General features: G+C 38.8%; 1 long non-coding RNA gene across 1 annotated transcript in view; it reads right to left on the bottom strand.

Annotated features, from left to right (window-relative positions):
- Positions 1-667: 667 nt before the first annotated feature.
- Positions 668-27,040, bottom strand: part of LOC132213280 (uncharacterized) — a 110,867-nt gene continuing 84,494 nt past the window's right edge. The window contains exon 3 of the long non-coding RNA XR_009447936.1: positions 668-1,699. This is a non-coding gene — a long non-coding RNA (uncharacterized LOC132213280). The remainder of the gene's footprint in view (positions 1,700-27,040) is intronic.

Genomic DNA, 27,040 nt, shown 5'->3' with positions numbered 1-27,040 from the left:
AGCAGCGGGTATCACGCTTGCAAATGAAAGCTAAACACCTCCCTTGTCCTCTTTTCCAACCCCCACCTCTTTCTACCCTCCCCCAACTCCTTCCCACCTTATCCTAGTTCTGCAGTTCTGAAATTCAGGCTACCAGGAATTACATTGCAAATAACAATATCAGTCTTTTTTTTCTTTTTTTTCTCAGATTATTTCTGGCCTGCTATTTATCTATCTGGCTTAGTGTGATTTGAAGACACAATCCTGGGATTTTATTTTTTATTATTTCTTTTCCTTAAACCAGAGATGGAGAAAGTAGAATTGAATTATGAAATATATTTTAAATCATTTTTTTATTTTTCAATTACAGTTGACATACAATATTGTATTAGTTTCAGATGTACACCAGAGTGATTAGACATTATAAACTTACTAAGTGATCATAGCAATAAATCTCATACCCATCTGACACCATATATAGTTATTAGAATATTATTGACTATATTGCATATGCTGTACTTTACATCCCCATGGCTATTCTGTAACTCCCAATATGTACTTCTTAATTGCTTCACCTTTTTCATCCAGTTACCCAAACCCCTATAGAGCAGGACTTGCTTCAATGGGGCTTGGGTGCTCACCAAGTTCAACCCTTGGGTGTGTCACTTGTGGAGGTGGTAGAGTTGTCTTCTGGTATGGCCTGAAGCTGTCCCCCAGGCACACTGGCTCTGGGCCTCTCAGGAGGAGCAAAGTTAGCTATCACCTGTGCCCTGCCTGGTGCCATTGGCACAAGTTACAGTGATCTGCAGATGGCGGCTACTCGTGCTGGGCTTGGAAGTGCCCAGGAGAGGCCAAGCTGTGAACCAAGTCTGGCTGCCACTAGTGCTGGGCCTGGGGCCACTTAACAAGAGGTACTGGGTATGCAGAGGCCTGGTGCTGCTTATTTTAGAAAAGCCTAAAGCATGAGGTAAGAAAGACCATTTGTATGGAAAAGCCACCGGAAACAGCTTGACTGAGCCTGCAAGTTGGGTGGGGCAGGGTCTCAGGGAATCACCAGGGCTGAACAAACAGTGTGACACAGGTTGATGGAGATTCAGATATGGCACCTGCCTACTGGCTCTGTGGGCGTGGTCTCAGAAAAGGAACAATGGCCTCTGCCAGCACTTTTGTCTGTGAGAAAGCTGCCCCTCCAGCTCTTACCCTGATGCCAGACAATTCAGTTTCTCTTCATTTGTCCCTGGTGCCTTTCAAGCTACTGCTCCAGTGCTGGAGCTCAGAGGGACTGACTCCAAGTAAGTATGTGTGTGGGTCCTTTAATAGGAACTGCCTAGGACTCCAGCAGCCCCTGTCTCACAGCCTCCATCCCTACTGGCTTTTACAGCCAGAAGTTATGTAAAACTTCCCTTCCTGGCCTTGGAACCCTGGTCTGGAGCGCCTGGTGTGGGGCTGGGATCCCTTGCTCCTCGGGGGGGGGGGGGGGTGGGAATTCCACAGAAGAGATATTCTTTCCAGTTCTAAAACACCACATGCGGTTGTGGGACCAGCCTGTTCCATCCTCTGCCCCTCTTTTCAGCCTTGACGTGGCTTCTTCTTTAAATTCCTAGTTGTAGAACTTCCATTCAGCTTGGGTTGTTCTGAATGATGGTTGCTCTGTAGTTTAGTTGTAATTCTGATGTGGTTGTGGGAGGCAGCTAGTATTATATTTCAAATGGAGCCACATCTGGGAAAGAATACATAGCAAAATATTATAAAGAGGGGTGTGTGTGTAGATTATACTTATTATTTTATCTTTTGAGGGGTGTATTTCTGTGTGTGTTTTTTCAAATTTCTATAATTTCTGCAAATTTCTATAATGATTATTACCTGTGTAATAGAAAGAAAATATCATTTAGAAGTGAAGACAAGTAATTACTCAGTCAGACACAAAAGCCCTGTCACAAAGGTTAAAATAACAAAATTTTTATGAGCACCTAGGTGTATGTTATCTCTACTCTTCCCAGCAGCACTGAAGGATCAATGACATTCTTCTCAACAACTAATCTAGAGGAAAAGGAGCTTTAGCTAACAGGCTGTGAGGATTCCAATTTCTCTTTTTTGAGATGGACACATGAACTGTCTTGGACCTATAATATTAAATATTTCACTTAGGTAACTGATATCCCATGTTGGAATTGTGGGATTACCCAGAAACCTGCTAGTTATCATTTGGGATCTCATGCAGGCTACCAACGATGATAATCCACAAAGGTCATGCTCATGTAAATATTTTAGACCACATGACAGTCTATTTCTTACTGTGAATTAATACATTAGCTTTATTCTACATAAACTCCAGTTGCTTTTGGACCGAAGGAACAAAGATTTCCTACCCTCACTGACCGCTGAAGTCTCTATACTAAGTCCATATGAGCTCCATGTCCCTAAATGGTATCTTAGTGGATTTGCTTATTTTTTTTTTAATCCAGCAACTTGAATGTTCACATAGCCACATATGGAGAAAATACAAAAACAATTCACCTCTTTGGCAAGTGAGCTACATAACTAATAAAGGTAGTTTTACTTCAGGCCATTACCCAGGTTACTTTTACTAAACTCAGCTGAAATGCCATCCCGGTGCCTCTGAGGAATGTGTGCACTACACACTGGTGCTGGCATTGTTGCCACTCTAATTCCCTCACAAAACTAGAGACACTGCAGTCATAATATTACGACAATGAAAAACTGGACTCTCTCTCCCTGGGCTACCCTAAGCCCAATGATGGCTAAGCCTCCCCAAAACCAAAATGCGTGTAAGTACATGCCGTGCTTTAGCTAATTAAATTCACTGCGGAACCAGAATTCCAAGAACAGCAGTAACACATTTTTATTTTATAAAAATGCCCCCATTGAAACAACAGATCTGAATGCAAATGAAAACTAAGCATTCGATAATGCTCACTTTCACATCTGTCAACATTTTTAGAGAAACTTCAAGTAGAATACATTTGTGGTTCTAGAAATTCATAGTTTATGCATAGAATACATTTGAGGAGACTTTGTTTTCACAGGTACCCAGGTTTCACAAACCTTTGAAGCTAGAAGGGCTCATGAGAGTCACGTAGACCTACCCCCTCATTTCACATGTGTGATGAAACTTCAGAGAGGTTGAGTCATACTCAAGGTTGCTCACATGATTAGATTTCAGGAAATCTAAAGGCTAAAGAGAAATTGGGGGCAGGTTTCACATTGTAGCTTTGCATTTGAATGGCAAATGACTCTATCTGAGATCAAGGGCTAAGCTAGACAAAATTCACTGGGCCACCTAACCTTCGGTTTTTTCACAAGCAAAATTAATACATAATTGAAACATTTGCCCAAATTGCTTTGGTGAAGTTTTTATTTAGTTTTATTTTAAATTAGAAATAGAGTAGAACAGTGTGGCACATTTTTTAGTGTTTAAATATTAATAAGGTCATATAGAATATAAAATTTGTTTTTATTATGTTATACAAGAGTATTCTTTCACAAAACATTTCATGTTTCAATTATATCTATCTATATATACAAATACAAACACACCTAAGCTAGGTTATAATGTACAATGTATTTCTCACTGTAGGTCATACCAAAAAAATGGAAATTCTCTTCAGTAGATATTTCACTTCTGGCCCCACTTTAAAACCAAACCAGAACAAAAAATCAGGAAATGTAAAATAACACCTTCTCATAAAAATTTGAGGAATTTTGTGTTAAAAAGCCACTTAAAAAAAAAAAAATCACTGAGGCCTGAAATGTTCTTCCTATCTTAGACCTATTACAATGTTCTGAGATTACTAATATGGAAATAAAATGTAGAAAACTAGAGAAAATGACATCAAAGGCAAAAGGAAACAGAACATTCTTTCCACGGTTTTAAGATACTTTTTTTCTTTTCTAAAATCAAAGTTTGAGGTAAAGAACAAATTTAATGCACTCAGTTCCTGGAACATAGTAAATGTTTACTAATAGGTGTTGAATGAATACTGAGTGAACTAAGAGCTCACTTTCGAGTTTGCTATTGACCTGCTATGCAAAGGTAGGCAATTCGGGGCCTTTTTTAACCATCCCACCAGCATGCAAATCAGGTGCACACTCACTTATTTTCCTGAGCTACCTGGGCAGTGAGCACAAGCCTCAATCCTTCCAGGTGTTTGTGCTGCAGAAATGTTTGACAGACTGACACAAGGTATATTTTGGGAGGAAAATAATAGTCAAGACTTAATTAAAGGACATCTGAAGAAAGCCAAAGAAATTACCCAACCTATCTCCAAACCGCACGCTGGAAATGAATGGGTTCTTCAGTGTTTGGGACATTTTAGTGTTATAAAAATGTAGACTATGGAGCTATTATATCAAGTAATTTATGGGATGAATATTGTAATTCATTGAATGTCACGACTTATCTTTTATTCATATAGTTACTATTCCATTACCAGAGAGGGAGGTTTGTCAAAGGTTAATTATTTTAAATTGCTCCGGCAAATTTATTTTGATTTGTACAATTTTTTTGAATAATCATAGGTCTATATATTCATACATCTTTATGAGGCTTCTTTTAAAAAAAATAATATTCTTTGATGAGGCAGTTAAAGCTAGATATATGCCTTAGTGATGTTTTTAAAATATATTCCCTTTAACTCTGGGTGTAGATCTACAAAGAATTATTATATTATTATTATTATTATTATTATTATTATTACTGATATCATCAATCTTTTTTAAAACTTAGTATTTTTTTTTCAAGAAAAATTCCAATAACAAATGGCCAGGAAATAGAACTTTGACTTTCTCAAGGGGTTGGTCATGGTTCAGAGTATCTTGACTCTGGGTCACTATTTGTAATGCCCCCCTGAATGGTGGATGAGGAAGCTGTCAGCATCTGCTCTCTGCTGTGTCCCCACCTCTGTTTCACATGAGGCTGCCCTTAGGCAGGGGTAGAACATGAAAACTGGTCCTTGAGGGAGAATAAATGCTGGAAAGTAAACTAAATTCTTTCAAGGTTGGAAAAATCATTTTGAATTATAAACCTAAATGAGAAGGAAAGCCAGAAGCAAAAAGAACAATTCGGGAGGCTACAATACATACAATATCCACAATCTATAATCTAGTTCCTTCTCCTTCAAAACCTATAGCCTCTCTCAGGAAGTCTTTGTGGTTATGCTTATTTTCTTTTCATTTCTCAAACACGTATCAAATGCATATTTCATTAATATGGTCTTATTATTATGTTGCTTTTTAATTATTCATAAATTATTTGAGAGTTAGAGAGATAAAGTGGGAAAGGTCCGCTTTGGAGTCAAAAGACTTAGGCTCACATTTAAGTTCTGTGTTTTATTATCTGTATGGTCTTACATAGGCTGTTCGATTTCTCTGAGACCCAGTTTCTTTAATGTCAAAGAGAAACAAGAAAACCTACCTATGTGCTTTGTGGAGTTGGCAATATGTCACTTAATAATTGCACATTTCTCTGGGTTTATAAAATTCTTGCATATTTATCTCCTTTAATCCCCAAACAACAGTATAAAGATGAACACTATTACCCATCCATTTTTATGTGAATTACATAAAAATGCTATTTTTAACACCATAACATTATTATTTTCAGTCTGTGGATTGTATATCATCAGTTTAATATTAACAGCCCTAGAATATAGCCTATATTTATCTTTTATTTCTTTTTTATTTTATTCGTGCTTTACATTCCTTTCTTCTAAGTGGCTTAATGAATAGATTCAGAAGATAAATTTTTCCAGTACAGATAACAAGTGTTTTGTGAAATAAATGCTCAGCGGGGTTGTGTCTATATGTTGTAAGAGTAACTGATTAATTTCACTTGATGCAGGAAGAAAATAATAATCTACCATTTGATCAAAATCTTCACTTTTTAACCAGTTGTACTGTCTCATGTACATGGTGAAATGTTCTCAGAAAGCACAGAGATTCAGTAGTACAGAAATAAAACATACAACTACTCTAAAATGCTATTGTTAAACAAAAGTCATAGCACATTATTAGGCAAAGCATGAATAGTGGCTCAAACACAGAAGCTGTAAGGTATTTCCCCACTAGACGGCAAGCTCCATCCGAGAGAGACCATTTCTGTCTTGCTCACACTCACTGTTTTGGGTGTCCGACATATGGTTGGTGCTCAATAAATATCACCTAAGTATAAAGTCTTTCTTTCTAATCATTTATTCACATTTTATTTAATTCCATCCTTTTTTAAAATTAAAAAGCTCTAATCAAATATCTGCCTGGTTCTTGGGCTGAGACATAGTCTATGTTATATTTTCTATCTTGTTTGGTCTGTAATATATTTTTCTTTTTTCCCTTTTTTTTTCTTTATTGATTAAGGTATTACAAATGTGTCCTTATCTCCCCATTGCCCCCCCCACTCATGTCCTCACCCCCCCGTGTCTGTGTCCATTGGTAAGTCTTAAATGCATGCATACAAGTCCTTTAGTTGATCTCTCCCCCTTTCTCCCACCCTCCCCTACCTTATAAATCAGACCTTTAGAAGACGTGAAACTTTACAGTTAAGGAAAAACTTGGAATTTTGAAATGTATTCAGAAGAGAAACAATGTTGGAGATGGGACTCATTAAAGAAAGTTAACTTATTCCAAAAGAGAAAAATAAGGGCAGATTGCATCATATAGCTTCATATACGCTATCTCCAATGGGCAAAACATGCTGGCAAGGAGTTCCTTACCTCTGCTGTGACTAGAAGCAGAGTAAATGTGTCCATCTATGGCACAAAAGATGTGCATCAGTAAAAATAAATAAATATGTAAATACATGCATGCATGCATATGTAAAATAATCCCTCATGGAGAAGTGATAGAAAGTGAATAGGAAATGACAACATGAGCTTCCAGGTTGCTCCTTTGCCCTGTGGTAGGAACAGCCACTGTGTGTCTCTCTCTGCAGTTGGTACTAGTATAAATGAGGAAACCGAGCCCAGGAGCAGCTGAGAAACTTGTCCAGAGTCACATGCTAGTGATCCACAGAGCCTGGAACTGTGCACGTCTCTACCTTCTGAGTTGAAGTGGTCATCGATACCCACTCATTCAATCTCAGTGTTGAGCAGCTCTACAGTGTTTCCTCCATGGAGCCTAGAGGATCTCACAACTGGTTTCTATTTTTTGCTTAAGAGACCACATGGCAGCAGAAGCTGATTGCTATCTATGATAATGCAAAACCTTTACTACTGCTGCCCACAGAGTTATTTGTTAATTCTATATATGCCTGTGCAAATGTTTTACTCTTACTTAAAAACTCTCCCTTACTCAGATTTCACACAAAAATTAGAGTTCAGTAAGATGGAATCACTGAATCAGCAAGTAGAGAGGTTTCAAAATAGAATATATGGCCCTGAACATTATTATTTTCCTGTTTTCTAGTTATACACCAATAAAAGGATCTTTTCATTGAATTACTCTGCATTGCTGCATAAACATGATTAATTATCCACAAGGTGATCAAACATCCACATACTTTTGAATTACAGAATCTAGCATAGGGGTGGGCAAACTTTTTGACTCGAGGGCCACAATGGGTTCTGAAACTGGACCGGAGGGCCGGAACAAAAGCATGGATGGAGTGTTTGTGTGAACTAATATAAATTCAAAGTAAACATCATTACATAAAAGGGTACAGTCTTTTTTTTTTTTTTTTTAGTTTTATTCATTTCAAATGGGCCGGATCCGGCCCGCGGGCCGTAGTTTGCCCACGGCTGATTTTCTAGCACCTAAGGTGAGGTTTCTGTATGAGACGACACTGGACAAAGGTGTGAAAGCACTGGCAACAATTTGAATGAATACTGAGTGAACTAAGAGCTCACTTTCGAGTTTGCTATTGTCCAAAGGTGTGAAAGCGCTGGCAACAATTTGGGGACTACACTAGCCCAAGATAACTGCTATAAATCATCAAGACACTGGAATGAAAGACAGACATGGAGACCAGTTCTATCAAGCACAGCCAGAGAAAAGTGTGCAGCACCCAGCGTCCTTCACCAGACACCGTCTGATTCGTGTAGATTGGGATATTTCTATTTTTAATTCTTTTTAACAAAGACCTTTAAGTCCAGAATTCCTCAAAGGCCTGCAAAGTGCTGTTCTGATCACCCCTTCATGCTTCCAAGCTGCTCTGGGATAATGTGGTGGGGGGAAGGCCCCCAGGGGAACAGCTGATTGGATTCTGGCAAGACGGACCAAACATCTGCTTCAAACAAAAGACATCTGCATATTTCACATTTATTTTTCATAATTTACAGAAGCAACCTGCCAAAATTCAGCAAGGGAGAATACGCGAGCGCGTAATTAGCTTAAAGTTTGCTTGCTTTAGAAGTGTGAGCATGAAGCCAGGGCTCACCTGGGAGGACATCAAGGAATGGCGAACTGCAGTTTGATTTCTGGAAATTCAGTTTAGGCTTCGTATGCCAGGGCACTAGAGCCAGCACTGCTAGGCTTGGAAGAGAGAATATGGCAGAGGTGACACTAGGCGGTCCTTTTGTCCTCCCGTCAAATAAAAAAACCTTCACACCACGGGGATGGCCTAAGATAATATCATTTATCAAATAAGAATTGATTAAGCAGAAAGATTTTTCCTACTATTTAGCACTGCAGGTTAGATGATGGTGCCATGTTACCTGGCTTTTAATTAAAGATGTGCCTACCAAGAGTATCCATGCTGTGGTGAGAAATCAGGTGTGGGGCATTGCATTGTTTCCAAAGCATCTGAAAGTGGTTACTCACCAAAAATACTGGAGAGTATATTTGTTGTCCCGATGATGGCATGTTTGGAGTATGTGATGAAAACATCAAGAGACCAAAATAATGAATGAAATGACCAGGCTTAGTATATCCTGGTGGAAGGGATACAAGGAATTATCTGCCCTCTATGAGCGGCATCTTCCCAGTTGAATTTCAAGTTTTGCAAAGGCATTATTATGTAAAATAACTAAACCTTGCTTAATCGGAGAACAAAAATGAATGGATTTTTATGACAGAGGGAGGAAGAGAGAGAAACTCATTTCCTTTCCAGCAAAAGAATTTCAACCCCCCAGTATGAAAAAAAAAGAAAAAAGAAATGCTAGCTATGAGATCCTGTGGGATTTCTTGTTCTCTTAACTCCAGGGAAAGGCATATTAAAGCAAAGGATGCAAAATATTAGGTGCTGGTTTTTTAAAAAATATGTAAAACATAGGCCCCTGGTGGAAAAGGGGACTGATATTTTGATTTTGCTGACTTCCTATTATCTTACAGTCTTAGTCATTGCTTTACAAAATTGCGTTCCTGGTTTAGCAGTATACACAATGCTGACCCTATAGAAACCTCTGTAATAAAAGCACAGCAGCTCCGAAGGATTTAGCATCTTACGTGTACACTGTACAAGCAACCTGTGCAATCATGCACCGTGGAAAATTCCTTGGTGACTCTTGGCTAGTTCTAAGAAGTGACTTGGTTGAACTCATTCCAACCATCTCCTAGTATATGTTTTTGATATCTGATTTAGCACTTTGATGGTGACATGTGCATGTCAAACTAGTTTGAAACCTGAAATCCCAAATCAAATAGCAGTTAATTGGAAAATAACTATTTGTTATTATGCACTAACCTTCTGCTTGAGATTTGCTAGTTATCCTTAAATATGCTATTTTTGTACTTTCAATGTACTTAAATTTAAAACCAGTATATTATAAACATAAACCTTTAATGTAATTACAAATTCTCTTCTCTTTTTGCAATAGACTCTCTTTTTTTTTTAAAGTTATCTTTATTGTTAAAAGTATTCTTGGAACAGACTTACATACCTTGATGTGGGATTAGAGGGATAAGAAGAAATAAACCATATAACTTATATACTTATATGCATAGCCCATGGACATGGGAAATAGAGTAGTGAAGACTTTGGAGGATCTGGGTAGGGACTAAGACAGTGATGGCGAACCTTTTGAGCTTGGCGTGTCAGCATTTTGAAAAACCCTAACTTAACTCTGGTGCCGTGTCACATATAGAAATTTTTTGATATTTGCAACCATAGTAAAACAAAGATTTATATTTTTGATATTTATTTTATATATGTAAATGCCATTTAACAAAGAAAAATCAACCAAAAAAATGAGTTCGTGTGTCACCTCTGACACGCATGTCATAGGTTCGCCATCACTGGACTAGGAGGCGGGAAGGGAGAAATTTGAGATATATATAATACTATCAACAATCCTATATAATAAAAACCCAGCGACTGAACGGCAGAACCATCAGAACAACGTCACTATGACGTGCACTGACTACCAGGGGGCAGATGCTCAACGCAGGAGCTGCCCCCTGGTGGTCAGTGTGCTACCACAGTGGGAGCACCACTCGGCTGACCAAGATGAGTGGCTGCTCCCACTGCAAATCCCTGGCCGAAAGGCAGGAACCAGGGCTGAGATCCTCGCCTCCTCGCCCCAGGCTCCTCCTCCTCACTCCCTGCAGCCTCCTCCAGATGCCCACAGGCAGTGCAGTGCCACCGCCAGGCTCTTAGAACTGACCCCAGAGGCTGGGAGGTGGGTTCGTGGACAACATGGGACTGAGGCCTACTCCACCACCTCTCAGTGCTATTGTCCCTGGGCCCGGCTCCCACTGAGTCCCCTGGAGAGGCAAGTGCTCCTGCTCCACGGAAGATGCCGGACAAGGGAGCAGCTGCTCAGAGGGCAGGTCCACAGCCACTCCACAGACCAGAATTAGTGGCGCTCCCACAACAGGCCGATCCCTGCAGGCCACTCCCCGCCACCAGTGCATGAATCCCATGCACCGGGCCTCTAGTAAAAATATATTTTTAAAAAATAAAGTATTATAGATGTCCCCTTCTAGCCCACACCCAAGACTCTTAACATAGAGGCAACTTGGAAATGGAAAGAGACTGGGCTTGATTTGAATCTGTCTCCAGCCAAGTAAACCTATTTTTTTGTTTGTTTGTTCATGGCCTGTTAATTTTTAAGAATTATAATGGACTTTTCTTGTACAGAAATAATAACATCACAAAGAAACATGAGGAGCATACATTTTCTAAACTATCTTGCCAAAGTAAACCTTTGACCAAGGAGGTGATGAGCAACACAATAGTACATTGGTGATGCCCCTGGAAGGCAGATCACTGAACCAGAGATGCACAGAATGTGTATGCCTGGGCCATCCTTCCATTGGATAGTGCTCCCATAAAGAGTCATGTACATTTGTGGAATTGGCCCATCTTGGCTCACAGAAAGGATCAGGAAAATTATTTTGAGTAACCGAGAGGTGGGTCATATCACCAACAAACTGGCAAGGTCATGTATTCCTCTTCTCCCGTTGGGTGGCAGTGACTAACATTTTTTAAAATGTACCCACATGTTCAGCATTTGAATTTATCAACTCAATCAAGGCCATCAAAGCTTTTTGTATAGGACCTATTACCTTGTCATCCAAAAAGTGTATTTGTATCTCCAGTTGGAGCAGATCTGACTCAAGATCCAATATGACTCAAGTAACTCTGAAGTTTATAGAGAATCTCTTTTTTATTTTTTTGCTGTTTAGAAGCCACAGGAGCCAGCCGGTGCGGCCCAGTGGTTGAGTATCGACCTATAAACCAGGAGACCATGGTTTGATTCCTGGTCAGGGCACATGCCTGGGTTGTGGCTTAATCCCCAGTAGGGGGCATGCAGAAGGCAGCCAATCGATGATTCCCTCTCATCATTGATATTTCAATCTCTCTCTCCCTCAAATCAATAAAAAATATTTTTTAAATATATAAAGTAAAATTGAGATAATATTATTTTTTAAAACCCACAGGAAGTACATATGCCTTTAATTTTTTTTCTAATGGGTTTGATACTTAATATCACACAATAGGTGCTGTTGGCCGGAACTGTTGGGTCTGTCCTTTGAAATCCCTCCTCAGAGTCCCTCACTCTATGTATTTTTTACGTCATTTTTAAGATAATATGCAAAAAAGACTCACCTCTTCTTAGCCTCCAAGTTTTTCTGGATGATTTCATTTCTTTGTTAGAAGTATAAAATGCAGCTTTATGAGTATTTAAGAGACTAAAGAAAATAGCGATAAATGGTATCTTTTTATTGCCCACAATTCATCCTGCTGAAAAAGGCTGTTATGTCCTTCGAGTTGATTATTGCTCAGTCTTAAAGTTTCTAATTGTTTTAGATTTTTTCACTTATTTTAGACATTTTCACTTTGCCCCCTAGAGTAAATTAAGATGAAAGGTAAATTAAAAAAGAGGAATTCAACATAAAGAGGATAAATAAACAAAACACAGATTGCAAAGCAGGAATGAAAACAAGGTCTCCCAGACCGATCTGTTAAAGGAATGCTACAAATGTGAAGTGTTTACTATTTTAAAACATTAATCATGTACTCACTCTGTTTATTTAGCTATCAATGTTTTTCCTGTAACTCTGACTTGAAAATGTGTAAGCTGTTTAGAATTAGGACTCAAACTGAGGCCAAATGATATTTCGATTATTTATATTGCAGAGCTTGTCTTGAAACTTCAGAGATGCAGTCTTTTCATTTCAATTCACACCTTTTTAAAAAGTCATTATTATTTTGTATAATGTGACATCTCAAGTAACTTTTATTGCCACCCACTACCATACGCCTAAGTAACAGCCATTAAAGATACAGAGCCCAAGCCCTCCATCAATGGGCCTATTCAGAAGATTGCCATCATATTGCTTTTCCCTAGAACCCATGCCACAACCTCAAACACGGCATTGTAGGACTGACTTAGTCTTCGCAATTAGGAATCCCAAAGAACTGTTTTTCCCAAGTTTTGGGCAGTACTATTTTTACAGATATTCATATTTTTAATAAAATGTCACAATTCAAATCTACTGATGGAACAAAGCTACTTCAAATAATCATCATAACTAAGCGCTTCTCATCTTATCTCACAAAGTGACAAGCTCTGTTAAGGACAGAAACAGATTACATAAAGATGATTTATTCTCTCTGCCTATTGAGAAAGACAGAAAAGCATTAGAATCTTCTCCTGGAATAAGAAAATAGAAAAAAATTATCCCCATTAGAATATGAACAACACATCCCAAAGTATGTATTTTCCTTGAAAATTGTTATTGCTGCCTTAAAGCTATCCATATGATTCAAGGGAGCTAGAAAATTTTGGCATCTTTATTTTCTACAGCTGACCTCAAATTCCTCCAGTGTCCACCCCAACTCTTCTCATTTTCAACCTGCTATGAGAGCTGTTTCTCCCACCATGCTTCCCCTTCCCTAACGGATGTGGGGGTGTCATGCCTCATGGTGGGTCTCCATCTGGCTCTATGGCTGTTTTCTACTGCAGGGTCTCCTTTGGTGCTTAGTGGGTTATGGCTCATTCTGGCGAGTTTCATATTTACTGTTTTAAGAACTCCCAGGCTCTCAGGCAAATAAGCCACCCTGGGCCTTGCCTTGCTCTGCCTCAGCCTTTGAGGAACTCGGGACACCAACCCCTACCTACCTATGACCTTTTCCTCCACAGCCCCTGAGGACCAGAGGGCTTCCCTACATCCCGTCAGTCACACCATGGGGATTTCCTCATGCATTATTTCATCATCCTCCCTAGAGTGGCATTTGCCTTTCTCTTTTCCAAACTGTGGCTATGAGAAGAGTAGTTATTGAGGATGGGACATGATTTATGTGAAGAAAAATTAAAACTTCATCAATCTCCTAGTTTCAAGTTTGCATTCCATTAGTTAGGGAGAGGGCGCCCTGTGGGGACAGCAGGTGCTAGTGCTACCAGGCCCTCCTTTCTGTGTCCTTTACCAGACTCCATCCTTCCATGGTGGCTCTATTCCCACCCTCAGGGAGCCTAGTGCCCTTACGAGCTATTCACCTTCTTCAAACTAAACATTTCTGACAAACTAGCTCATAGACACTCAATGTTTGATGTATCACCTCTCTTAGAGGAATTACAAAGAACTAACACTTGAGCCAAAGCCATGAATCACTGAAAGTGGAGTTTTGAGCATTAGTGGTTGAAGAAGAGCATTGAGTGTAGACAAGGGGTTTTCCAGATTCTGCCAAAATAATACCTTCTGATGAGATAACCTCCTAGGATTTTTCTATTTATATATTCAACCAGAAATGTGCATACATGCCCATAAGCACATACACATATGCAAACATACAGACACTTCAAATTAAAATATCAAGGCATATGAAGATGAGATGAACAAATACGAAAGAACTTTGAAAACATAAATATTTTATAAATATAAACTACTAATGTGTGTTAACTATTTGACACTGACTTCATTAAACAAAAAGACAATAAAGAGTCACAAAGAATATAAGGAATTACAGAAATGACATAAACTAACCCATACAAATCCCAAACAACTCAATTTGTCACAGAATCAGCCAAAGAATTGCCTTTAACATAGTGTTTTTACTTAGTGGCAAAAAATAGCCACACACATCTTACTGTGACTAGTCATTGACAAAATATCAACTGTCTTGTTTTATAAAGGATATAATTTCAGGAAAATCTACAAATGTTTACAAAAGTTGATACCTTTTTTTTTATTATGTTTCCCATTCATAAGCTATGAGAGTCTGAATTAGTGGTGTTTTAGTTACTGCCATAAAAACAACTTCTTGTATTTTTAATATACAATAATTCTTAGCGAATATGTGGTAATGTTTTTATTTTCCTACTGGCCTGATTTTACTGACAAGAGGACACTTTTCGCAGCACTTGGTGGATGTGCCTCAGCCTGGCCCGGCAGCGCTGTTTGTGTCTCATGATAACGTTTTGAGGAACAAATCTGGATTTGCCTGCGCCTATCTTGATGGGCTTTGTTTTTTGACATGTGCAGACAAACTGCAGTGATGGTTTCATTAAATCTGTTACTTCCCGCAAGGATTCTCTTTTCAAAACTCGGTTTGAAACTCCAGTCAAATCCCTTGTCTCCATTGCTAAAATTGTCACCAGTACCCACGAGGGAGTGTGACGACCAAATTGCTCTGAAAGGCAAAGCCTCCGTCCTTGGGTGGTGGTTGGATGCACTGGGTAGATTTTCTCCTTTAGGAAGGATCCTTACCATTTTGCTACTCAACCTTCTCTCCTTTACAGCCCAAAGCGTGCTTATTTGTTAGGGCACATCAGGGCTGCGCAAGCACGCCGCCATGTTTGCCATGCACCAGCGTCCCGGCCTTGGAGGCCCTCCCCAGGCTATGGGGCATCGACACTTCTCATAACTCTCCAGAGAAAACATAAAATGAGCCAGTGTAAGAACCTCCCTCCCACAGTGAGGAACAGCATCCCCTTCCACGGAAATCTGATTTACTTGCAGAAATCAGAAATACTTTCTTGTTTCTTGAGTTCAATTTGGGTAGTCACTCAGCCAACATTTTCAAATCAAATGTATCTGTGATAACAACAGTTACTTTGCTTGAGGTACCTATTATCTCCTTGCTTCCACTGTTTTGTGTTTTATTTAAATTTATCCCAACTTCAATAATCTTCTGGTGTAGCTATCATTTATTTTTTGAGGAAATGTAAGCTCAGAGAAGTGAAGGGATTTGTCCAAGTTCACACAGTCAGGAATGGTACAGGGTGGGATTACAAACCCCCAAATTCTGAGACCCTACGTGGTGTTAGATTTTACATTTAACAACTCAGGGCACCACCTTCTCTGCTTCCAGCCCACCTCTTACCCAAGCCACAGAGGCGGCAACTGGTTTTGCACAGGCATAACCTGCATTGCCTCCCTCAGATGCCCGGCATAGGGCCTCTGACACTGTGACACTGGGTCGCGCTCACACAAGCAAGTGTCTATTATGTGCAGGAGTGGCTAACAGCTTTCCCCTTCTGTTTTGGGGGACAATTCTACATGAGTGCACAGCTCCTCAGAAAGTGCCAATGGGTTCAGACGTGTTAATCATATTGGTGGCCTGCTCACTGCAAAATAATGCAGCCTGGAATTGCTTTACTCTCTCAGTCCCACTTCTTGTTCCCTGGAACCACTTCCCCCAAAAAGTCTATCTCTGCTCCGCTCTCCAAAGGGAACCCAGGTTAAAATAAGCACATTGTGTCACACTCTAAAAGTGAGCTGAATGTATCAAATGGGGAAATGATTTGCTTTTATTTGGGAATTCATTAATAGACACATGGTTTTCAAAGGCAAGGCTTAGAGCCTAATCTAGAAGGAACGCCTTCAGCAAGGGGCAGTACATGTAAAACAGAAATGTTTTCTATGGGTAGAGGTATTGTGTTGATATTAACCATGCACAGGCCCTGGGGAGGAGCCAAGTGCATAGACAAGAAAAGAGAAAAGGGGAAAGGAGATTCGAACATGGGTGAGGGCATGGGCCCCAGAAACATGACCTATGTCTAAGGAGAGAAATGTTCTGCAGGTGATCACCTGCGATAGAGCATGAGCAACAGACTTCATGACCAGAAGTGTTTGTTCCAGAATGGTCTGTGTTGTCTGGCTCTCATGAATTCGCCAAATCAGGAAAGTGGCTTAACCATGATCACATAATGCGACTCTTATGACAACCTGAGGAATAGAGGTGGGGGCTGTGTCTGCCCTGAGGGAGGAGTGAGAAGAGGAAAGGACCATAGCTCACTGAAGTGCGAGAAGGTGGCAACAATAGAGCAGTTTGGGGTAGTGGCCCAGGATGAAAAGTGATAGACAATAAAGGGGACATCCAAGCACCTACCAAGAGCCAGCAAAATAATTCAGGGGCGGGGTTTCTTATAGCTATATAGGGAATAATAGGTTTGAGTTATTTTATTTAGTTGTTAAAGATAAGAACAGAAGGACTTGGGAATATTTGGGCAACAGGCACAAATATGGAATTAAATAAATGGGCAGGGAGTGTTTTATTCATATATTCTATATAAGTCCTTGAATATTCATTTGTTATTTAAATATTTGTTAAATATCCATTATGTGCCAGGTACTAGTCTAGACACTGGGATATGGTTGGGGTGGGGTGGTGCAGGGGGCATAGTAAATAGAACAGAAAAAAAAATAATATTCTATTAGGAGGAAAATAGAAAAAAAAGTAAAATATAGAATCTGTTCGATAATAATACATTTCCTAAAAAATAAAAGGGGAAAGAGGAATAGAAATGTATGACAAATAAAGATATAGGAAATGTTGGCATGCCTAAGAGCAAGTTTTGTGGACATGACAACCAAGGCCATGTATGTAGGTTTCATCAAACACTTATGTCATGAATGTGAAGTGTTATTTGATTATTTGCTATCAGCAAGGTACTGAGCTAGGCAACAAGAAGATGAAGATGCACAAAAAGGGTTTCCAAGGATCTTTCAGGCTAACAAAGATGCTCAAGCGTTTACAGTCTAGCAGCTTTTCTTCATCGGAGTCTAGCAACAGAATTAAGGCCGTGTCTTTGGGCCTCCATTTTTTAAAAAATATATTTTATTGATTTTTTACAGAGAGGAAGCGAGAGGGATAGAGAGTTAGAAACATCGATGAGAGAGAAACACCGATCAGCTGCCTCCTGCACACCTCCTACTGGGGATGTGCCCGCAACCAAGGTACATGCCCTTGACCGGAATCGAACCTGGGACCCTTGAGTCTGCAGGCCGACGCTCTATCCGTTGAGCCAAACCAGTTAGGGCAGGCCTCCATTTTAAGTGATACATTAACCTCTCTGCTACGCATCCAGAGTGTTAGTTATGAACCATCCTTGGGAGAATTGGGGGGAAAAAAAACTCATTCTGTTTTCTATGCTAGAGATGAGGAATCCCAGTTGAGAAAAGCAGAGAGGCATGGATAAAAAACAGACCCTAAACCCCTTTTACTTTGTTTTATTATTCTTAATATGCTTTTATTGATTTTAGAGAGAGAAGAAGGGAGAGGGTGAGAGAGATAGAAGCATCAATGAGAGAGAAATACTAATTGGCTGCCTCCTGCACACCCCCAGTGGGGATCGAGCCGGCAATCCAGGAATCAAACCGGCGATTTCTTGGTGCATTGGTTGATGCTCAACCAGTGAACCACACCGGCCAAGCTCTTTGTTTTGTTTTTTATGGTAATTGTTTGCTTTTAAAGACATTCAAGCCACCTATATTGACAGTTGTTATTATAGGAAAAATATACTAAGAAATAGGAGAACAATTTGGCCTCTACAATTTGCTTGATTTAAACAAAATGTTTATCTTGAAAGAATTAAGTGTACAATATTCATTAAAATAGATACGACAGTAACTTTGTTACCTTCCTTGGAATTTTACCTGAGGCTTGACTGAGACTAACACCACCCGGGTACCATTGGAAGAGACACACAGAGCATAAAGGTTAGGGCCATTCAGTTGTTGAGACTTTGAGTTATTATGTGGTGAGGCATTGGCTGTTCCACAGACTACAGATTTTCCTGTTGCTTAACACTAGCAAATATGCTTATGAACTATATACCTAAGAATGTTGAAGATACCTCACCAATTTGGCCTTTCAAATCATTGTGTTCAGTTGTTCTGTACTGTCCCTGTCTAGCGCCCTTAGATATTTCTCAAAGGTTGTGATCCACCTCATCTTCTCCTTTTAGCTGAAATAGGCTTCATTCCACAAGAGTTTAATAACCCCTACTAAAATAATGGATCAAGGCATCCTTTATCCATTGCTGCCAAATTGTGAAAGGTTGATTGGAAATTTTATAATGAATAGATCAGGTTGATGCCATGTGGGAAGCCACTCTCTGATTGATCACCAGATATTACGTGCTTTTGGATAGTATATATGATGCAATAGGAAAGACACATCAACACCTATGAAATCTTCTTGGCCACAAATTTGAGCCATAATTTAACCAAATGTCTCGATCTCACTAGTGTACAGGAAATAGAGAAACCAGTTAAATGACACTATGAGGAAGCAATCAACAAGATCCATTCCCCAGAATAAAAACAACTGGTAACTCAAACGTGAGGTTGTGGCTCAGAGGTTGAGCGTCAACCTAGGAACCAAGAGGTCATGGTTCAGTTCCTGGTCAAGGCACATGCTCAGGTTGTGGGCTCAATCCTCAGTGGGGGGCATGCAGGAGGCAGCCAATCGATGTTTCTTTCATTGATGTTTCTATTTCTTTATTGCTTTCCCTTCCTCTCTCTCTAAGAATCAATAAAAACATCTTTTAAAGTGAGGGAGAGATCTATTATAGACTAAAAGAAAACTAAGAGGAATATTAAATACAATCACGGTGTAAGTTCCAGAGCTCTGTCTGAAGTGAACATTTCAGACTTTGAAGTGGCCACATATCTGTATGCCTTACCAAGCAAAGCTTCTTAATACCTTTTCTCTCCCAAGAAGACATGTCTTATCTAGTTCTATTTAGAATTCTTCTGCTTCCCGTCCTCTCATGATCTCTCTGAGCTAATACTCTGATTGTCACTGGGTGATGACTTAATCTTTGTTGTTACAACAGCTTCTTGTGACTAAGAAAATAAACATAGATGATAGCATATTTCAGTACTTCAAACTTTCAGAATATGCTGTAGAACTGGCCTGATAACACAGTTTTAAAAAATGCCTCAAAGCATTCTCAAACCTTGGCTTTAGAGATTTTAACACAGAGAAGCCACACCCACACCCTAACTCATTCCAGCTCCCTTGTCCAGAAATCTAGCTTTGGGTTTGCATTGGGAAGTTGACTTATCATCTAACCTCATGCCCAAGAGCATATATGTTAAAGATTGGTAATTAGCCAGTGGACCTTTTGTGGCAGCATTTTAACTTTCTGCATATGGATTTGATCATTCCAAACCAAACCCAACAAACTTGAAATACTAGGGGTATTTCACAAAAATTATACTCAAACACGTCTGTATTCAGACCACAATTTGTGCTAAGTTGTCTGAGACAGAAATGTATCGGCAAAGAGTCTAATGCATAGCTTAAAATGATTGATTCAAGACTAAATCAGCAACGCTAATTTCTTGCAATGCTAGTTACATATGGTTGCATTAATATTCCTTTTTCAGAAATCCAGCTGAGAACCATTATTTAATGAAAGGCTTACAAATTGCATCCTATTTAATGGCTTTCATTGCAAATTCCTTTGTAGAAATGCAGAAAACATGTAAGTGACCATGTAAAATCTATGCTACATTTGCAATGAACTGGGGAACTTTATTTACATGTACATGAAATATATATGTATGTGTATATGTATAACATACAGGCATATATTTAGATATATATACATATTATATAGCAAGACACAGATACACAATACATTATAACATATAGTATCTATGTAATAATACATGTCATATAATACATATACTCAATATTTACATAATATATATGAACAATACATATATATCAAGATATCAGTTTAATCTGTAATTTATAAATTCATTAGTCCAAAGAATACATTATGAGACATACATTTGAATCTGAATTTTCATATCAAACTGCCTTAGACTTGAATACTGGCTTCACCATTCAGTAAATTTTATGCCCTTAACCCATTTTACTCTTTAAAATTTAGTGTCCTCATCTTTAAAATAACAATAACATTCACTCCCTTGAGTGTTGTCATAAAGATGAAAAAAATTCAAGCAAAGAATTTAACACAATATCTCACACAGAGCAAGTGCTCAATAAACATTTGCCCTGTTTTTAATGTGAAAAATAGCAAGAAGACTTATAGTTTGATAAGAAATAAATGGCAGGGTTTATGGATTTTCAAGTACTGAAGAGTTGAAGCTAACTAGGGAAATGAACCAAAGATTTGTTGGTAGTCCAGAGACAGACCCTAAATGGGAAAAAATCTGTGGAGAAATTTATATTTAAGTAATAATATATTGGAGTTTTTCCTTTCAAGCTAAAATAAGCCACCTGATTCTTCTATAATATATACATATTATAGTATATCTAATAATATATTGCTAATTATACTTTTTTCTACCTTGTTAGCTAAAGGAAGAACATTGTGATTTGAATAACTCCAGATTTCTTGCACTTGAAAGACTAATAGGGGGAAAAATACAGTGATTATTTACAGCCTGACTCACCTGGGTCTATTAACTTTGCCTTTCTCTCATTAGTAAACAGGCCCAAGGAATTTTGGACAAGCAGAATTATGAATTTAAGTACTCAGGAGTAAACATTTTTCAAAATAGCCACAGAAACAGATAGTCAAAAATTAAACCAAGAAAATCCCTCTGGACAGGATATCAGGGGGCAAAGCCCCCATGCACTCAGTCAAGAAAGTAATGCCCAATTTCTCCGTAAGACTTTCAGAATCCACAGCAAGAGAACCTGCACAGTGGAATCCTTGTTAATGTGAACAATGTGGTTATCTTGACACCTGGCTATTTCATTAATCATGTTGACTCAATTAAAACATTTTTTTAAAAATATATATTTTATTGATTTTTTTTTTTACAGAAAGGAAAAGAGAGGGATGGAGAGTTAGAAACATCCATGAGAGAGAAACATCAATCAGCTGCCTCCTGCACACCCACCACTGGGGATGTGCCCGCAACCAAGGTGCATGCCCTTGACTAGAATAGAACCCAGGACCCTTCAGTCCGCAGGCTGACGCTCTATCCACTGAGCCAAACCGGTCAGGGCTAAAGCATTGTTTTTAAGGGAAGTGGAGAGTTGACTGGTTTTTCCTTGAATGATATTTTGTTTTGCCTAAATATTAATATAGTCTTTTAAGACAATCATTTAACAACATTAATTATCATGGTTTATCTATTTTATAGAATAGAATATTTTCTCATGTCTCTTAATCCTCACGAAGAATTCAAGCATATTGTTGACCTGATTTTAAACTTAAAGACATGAGTCATATAACTAATCCAGGTTTCACAATTTCTTAGTAGCAGCTCCAGAGATGTCCCTACCTAGAACCTTCCCTCTGTAGAATTGCCTGAGTGATGTGAACACGTATTCTTCATACACTGGGTATTTTTAAATCACATGTGAGTCAATGGCAGACTTTGTTTCTTTAAAAAAGAAAAAAAGAGAGAGTGGTTTACAATATTGTAAATCATGGGTAAGAATGATCTCCCACAGAAAGCCCGCTACTGATTCTAATGCACACTCAATGGACCTGAAACGAGCTAAATCCAGAGGAGCTCTCCATTTCACCCAGGAGTTCAGTGTCCATCTCTGCTGCCAGAAATTTGAAGAATATTCACATTTTCCACATGTTTTATCAATAGCTACCTCAATATTTCTAAACTCTCTGTCACTATAGTGCCTAGGTAATTAGGCCAAGGAGCTCAGGCACTATATTATTTGAACATCATTTCCATGGAGCGAAGTCAGCTTGTAACATCTGTCATTATTTTGATGGGCTTCTTGCCACTTAAATAACTAAAAGGAAAAATTACAATTTCCTCTAAATTCATTTTAGCTACTTTCACAAATAATTTTTGGCCACAGTCACCAGATTGAGCATTGGCTATCTGTCAACTAAATCACTGGAGATTATTTCAGCGTAATTAATGGCCCTAGTTAATTTCCAAGAGGCTATTCTGAGAACTCCTTTCTTTTTTCCAAGTACTTTTTTTAATGTTGGGAATCACTTCCAAAATTCACTTACTATATTGGCTTTCTTTATTAAAGAAACCAATTAACATTGTATTATCTTCTCTTTGATTACATTGTCTCCAATGTACATAAGAAGAAAAAGACTCTGAGGTGATTGTTTTAAAAATTTTTAAATATATTTTATTGATTTTTACACAGAGGAAGGGAGAGGGATAGAGAGTCAGAAACATCAATGAGAGAGAAACATTGATCAGCTGCCTCCTGCACAGCCCCTACTGGGGATTGAGCACACAACCAAGGTACATGCCCTTGACCTGAATCAAACCCAGGACCCTTTAGTCTGCAGGCCAACGTACTACCCACAGAGCCAAACCAATTAGGGCTCTGAGGTGATCTTAAACCATTGTGAACTGGTTTTGGGGTCTGGCTTAGATAAGAAAGTATGTATTACAATTTTGAGATGTTTAATCTAGGGCAGGAGTTGGAAAATTACAAATCCATATCAGTAAATGGTTTTATAAATGAAACCATTCCCAGCCGCACTCAGTCATTTACATATTGTCCATGGCCACTGCACCCTATAATGACAGGGTCCAATGTTATGACAGAGACCATATGGTGCATATAGCTTAGTAAATATATACTAACTGGCCCTTTTAGAAAAAGCTTGCAGACTCCTGATCTAAAGGAAACTTTGGCTCTTAGTAATAGTTCTTTTAAAAAATTTAAATAATAAAATTAGCTAGCCTTCATTTGGCCAGGAACCCAATATTTTCTCTCTTGTCAGGATTCATAATTGATGGTCACAATGATGGGCATGAAGCACTGAAAAGCTTTGAAATACCTTCCGAGTCGGCAAAGATTAAATCCCATTCACTGTTATCTAGATTCATAGTATTAAAATTGTTAGGGAGCTTCAACATCTTTCCCCCCAAAAAGCAGAAATCTCTTCTGTCTGCTTTCAATGGAGACTTTCAGTCTCTAACTAGAGACCCAGTGCAAGGGGACATATGATTTCACATGATACCCATACTATTTTTGTGGCAGTTCTGACTCTTATTCTTGCAATTGTTACGCGGACACACACACACACACACACACACACACACTGAGTTAATATCTATTTTCTTGCCACTCGTTTGCCCTATTATATATGTAACATTTTATTAACCAGAAGGCTGATTAAACAGGGCACTCCATCCTTCCACTGCCTAATCAGGGCAAGGTAAAGTAGTTCTAAAGTACTAGGCACAGGTGTAGGACTCGATAGACCTGTGTTCAAATTCTGATGTCACCACTTAAAGATGGCGTGGCCACAGGCAAATTGCTTTAACTTCTCAGAGCATCAATTTCCTCACTGACTAAATAGAGAAAGCATGAGAATTTGAAGGAAGGTATATAGTGAGTTCGGCATGATGTGTGACACAAAAGGAGCTATTATCCACAGCAGAAAGTAGCAGGTGTTTTTAATGTGCTTAAGGTTAAACTTGCAAGTGCCAGAGCATTCCTAGGCCCAAAACATAAGCGGGAGCATCTTAGGAGCTAAAATCCATTGTGTATTTTGAGGCTTCCTTTGAAAAGTCTAACATTACCTCATGTATATCATAAATATTCCAGGGCAAAAATTAATTTATCTAGTTCTCTACATGCAGAAATAGGGGCTTAGTGCTTGATTTGAGCTCATGAAGATCCCCAAAGAGTAAGCCAGGTAAACATTAGACATTCTAAATACATACAAAGTACATTTACCTTTTCAATTCAGAAAAATTAATTATGCAAGTGAAGGAAATTGATAGCTGAATAAGGGCCAGATTGAGTGTCTGTCTCTCCTACCTGGAATTACTGCATTTTACAAGATCCACCCATGTCTGTAGTATCCAATTTTAATATAGCAATTCTCTCTGATTCTAGGTTCTTCTGTTTAGAGCAACATATTGAATCTCTTGGGAGAAACTCACCCTGTACCTGCTCAAATGAAAACATGAGGGTGCACATTCTGAACTACATCTGCTCAGGTCCGAGTTTCCAAGGAAACAAGGGACTGCTCATCTATCTAAAAAAAAAATGAATTGATGAATCGCTTTCAGCCTGTTATAAACCTTGATTCCAAATCAAATTCCAGTGTAGAGTCTAAAAAATGTCAATGTACTGTCATTTTTGCCCAGCAAAACCCTGATGCTCTGGCGGCTGGCAGTTGGGCAGACATTAGCTGAGTTATCTCACTATTGTTTTCCTCTGAACTGTTAGTGAAATACTGTCAGTTACAGCCGGCTCCACACTGCACCTATGTGCTAATGACTTTTTAAAAAATATATGTATTTTATTTCATACAGGAAAGGAGAGGGAGAGAGAGATAGAAACATCAATGATGAGAGGGAATCATGGATTGGTTGCCTCCTGCACGCCCCTTACTGGGGGTCAAGCCTGCAACTCGGGCATGTGCCCTTGACCGGAATCGAACCCAGGACCCTTCAGTCCACAGGCCGATGCTCTATCCACTGAGTCAACCAAGCTAGGGCCAAATGACTTTTAATTGTATCCATTAGGAAAGCCAGACAGGGCCATAAGCATTTGGGATGCCTTGGGCCAGCCACATAAAAGGAAACATTATGGTCCTCCCAGCTCTCAGGTTCACACACTGGACCCAGCACAGAGCCATGGGACACCCTACCTCCACACACTTTCATCGGTATTCAAATCCTAGTGGTTGATAAGCATTTCTGGAATTCTTGAATATGAAACTTCCTAAGTATTCTTTAGCATTTGCTGATCACTTTAGATGTGTTACTTTGTTTAATAACTTCAACAAACCTTGAGGTAGATATCATTATCTTCATTCTCTACAAACTGAGTCACAAAGAATTTAAGTAATTTCCTAAGGTCACAGAGTTATAAATGATAAAGCTGGGATTTCATCCCAAGTTGTGGTACCTCAAATTTATACCTTTAAAACTTTATTCCATCTAGTAGAATACTGATCATTCCAATATTTTCTAAGTTTCAAGTGAGTAACACCCACTTATTTGTTAGTTCATTCATTTATTCAGCAAATATGTACCATGCGCCTATGCTTGGCCCTGCGGATATAGTAGCAAGCAAGAGAGACAAAGTCCATCATAGAGCTCACATTCTGGGAAGAGACAGACAATAAACAAGTAAGCAGATACAAACAAGCTAGACACCATAGCATAATGGCAACAAAGGAAATTAACGCTGTGGTTAGAGAAGATGAAATTGGAAAAGACCATGGCATAGTCAACGTGCAAGAAAGAGACAAGAAAAGGCAGAGGTAGAAAAGGGCCAAATCGTCCTGGACCTGAGAGAGCAGACTAGATTTTATTTTAGGGGAAGCGATAAGTCACTGAAGAGTTTTAATAATATTTGAGGTAGACTTTCCCTTTGTTACTATAACAAAGAAAGCATATAGGTAGGTATGAAATACTCCTGTGTATCGGGTGTATAAAAATGTGTACAACTCCCAGTCTCAATTATATTTTTCTGGTATGACCTTAATTACATATATTTAAATTTTTTCAATGTTCTTAAAAGACTAAATTTAGCAATCTATTAACTAATTTATTTATTTATTTATTTATTTTGGTTAAGGAGAAAGAAAGTACTCTGAGTAGGAAAATACCCTAACAGGCAGGAGTGGAACTGGAAAAGGGTCTGAAAAAAGGACATTATAAAGGACCTGTTGAGCAGGTACCAGCCTAAAGTGAGCATTAATGAGTGGACTAAGTATGACCCTTCAGCTGATCATGGCCCCAACCCTAAGGAGCTTGACTAACCTCATAGAAAATCCCAAGTGAACAGACTCCATGGGATAGGGTCTTGCTTTGTTTCATGTCTGCATATCTGTGCCTGGCACAATATCTTGTGTAGCCATCGTATTTATAGAAGGAGGAAAGGAAGAAGACAGAGAAGGAAAAAAGAGAGGCAGGGAGGAAAGAGGAAGGTAGGAAGGAAACAGCCCTCTTGGTTAGTGGCTGACATCTTTGCCTCCTGGTGTTGCATCTTCGTGGCTGTTTCTCTATTCTCAGCACTCCCTAACCCATCTTCCTGGGATAAAAAAAAAAAAAAAGCATCCAACATGACACTTCCAAAAGATTAATATTTTCATTTCAACATTTCTGAAAGTATTTCAATGAAATTGCTTTCAAATGGTTTATTTTATATTAGATCATTGAGAGATAGATTAATGTCATAAACGTAGGTACTAGCAAGCAATATTTTTGTCTACTATGTGCACATACTGTATATTTCATAACCTCTGATAACTTAAAGTCACTAATTTAAGTCAAATTAGGGAAAGGGCAGTATAATAATTACTATATTGCTGCTCCTTCTTGATAACAAATGAGGCTTTCCCCCCCTCCACCAATACATAATAGTGTGCTTTTTCTTTGGCTAAGATATAATAGCACTGCTCTACACGAACAAAAATATTTTTACTGGCTATGTTATTACTGAGAAATGCATTGGGAAAATGTAAAAATATTTCACCTTTATGTTGAA

This window comes from Myotis daubentonii, chromosome 12 (assembly GCF_963259705.1).
Source record: "Myotis daubentonii chromosome 12, mMyoDau2.1, whole genome shotgun sequence".
NCBI classification, from domain to species: Eukaryota; Metazoa; Chordata; class Mammalia; order Chiroptera; family Vespertilionidae; genus Myotis; species Myotis daubentonii.
Note: the sequence above shows the minus strand (reverse complement) of the source record. Positions and strands in the feature narration are given on the sequence as shown.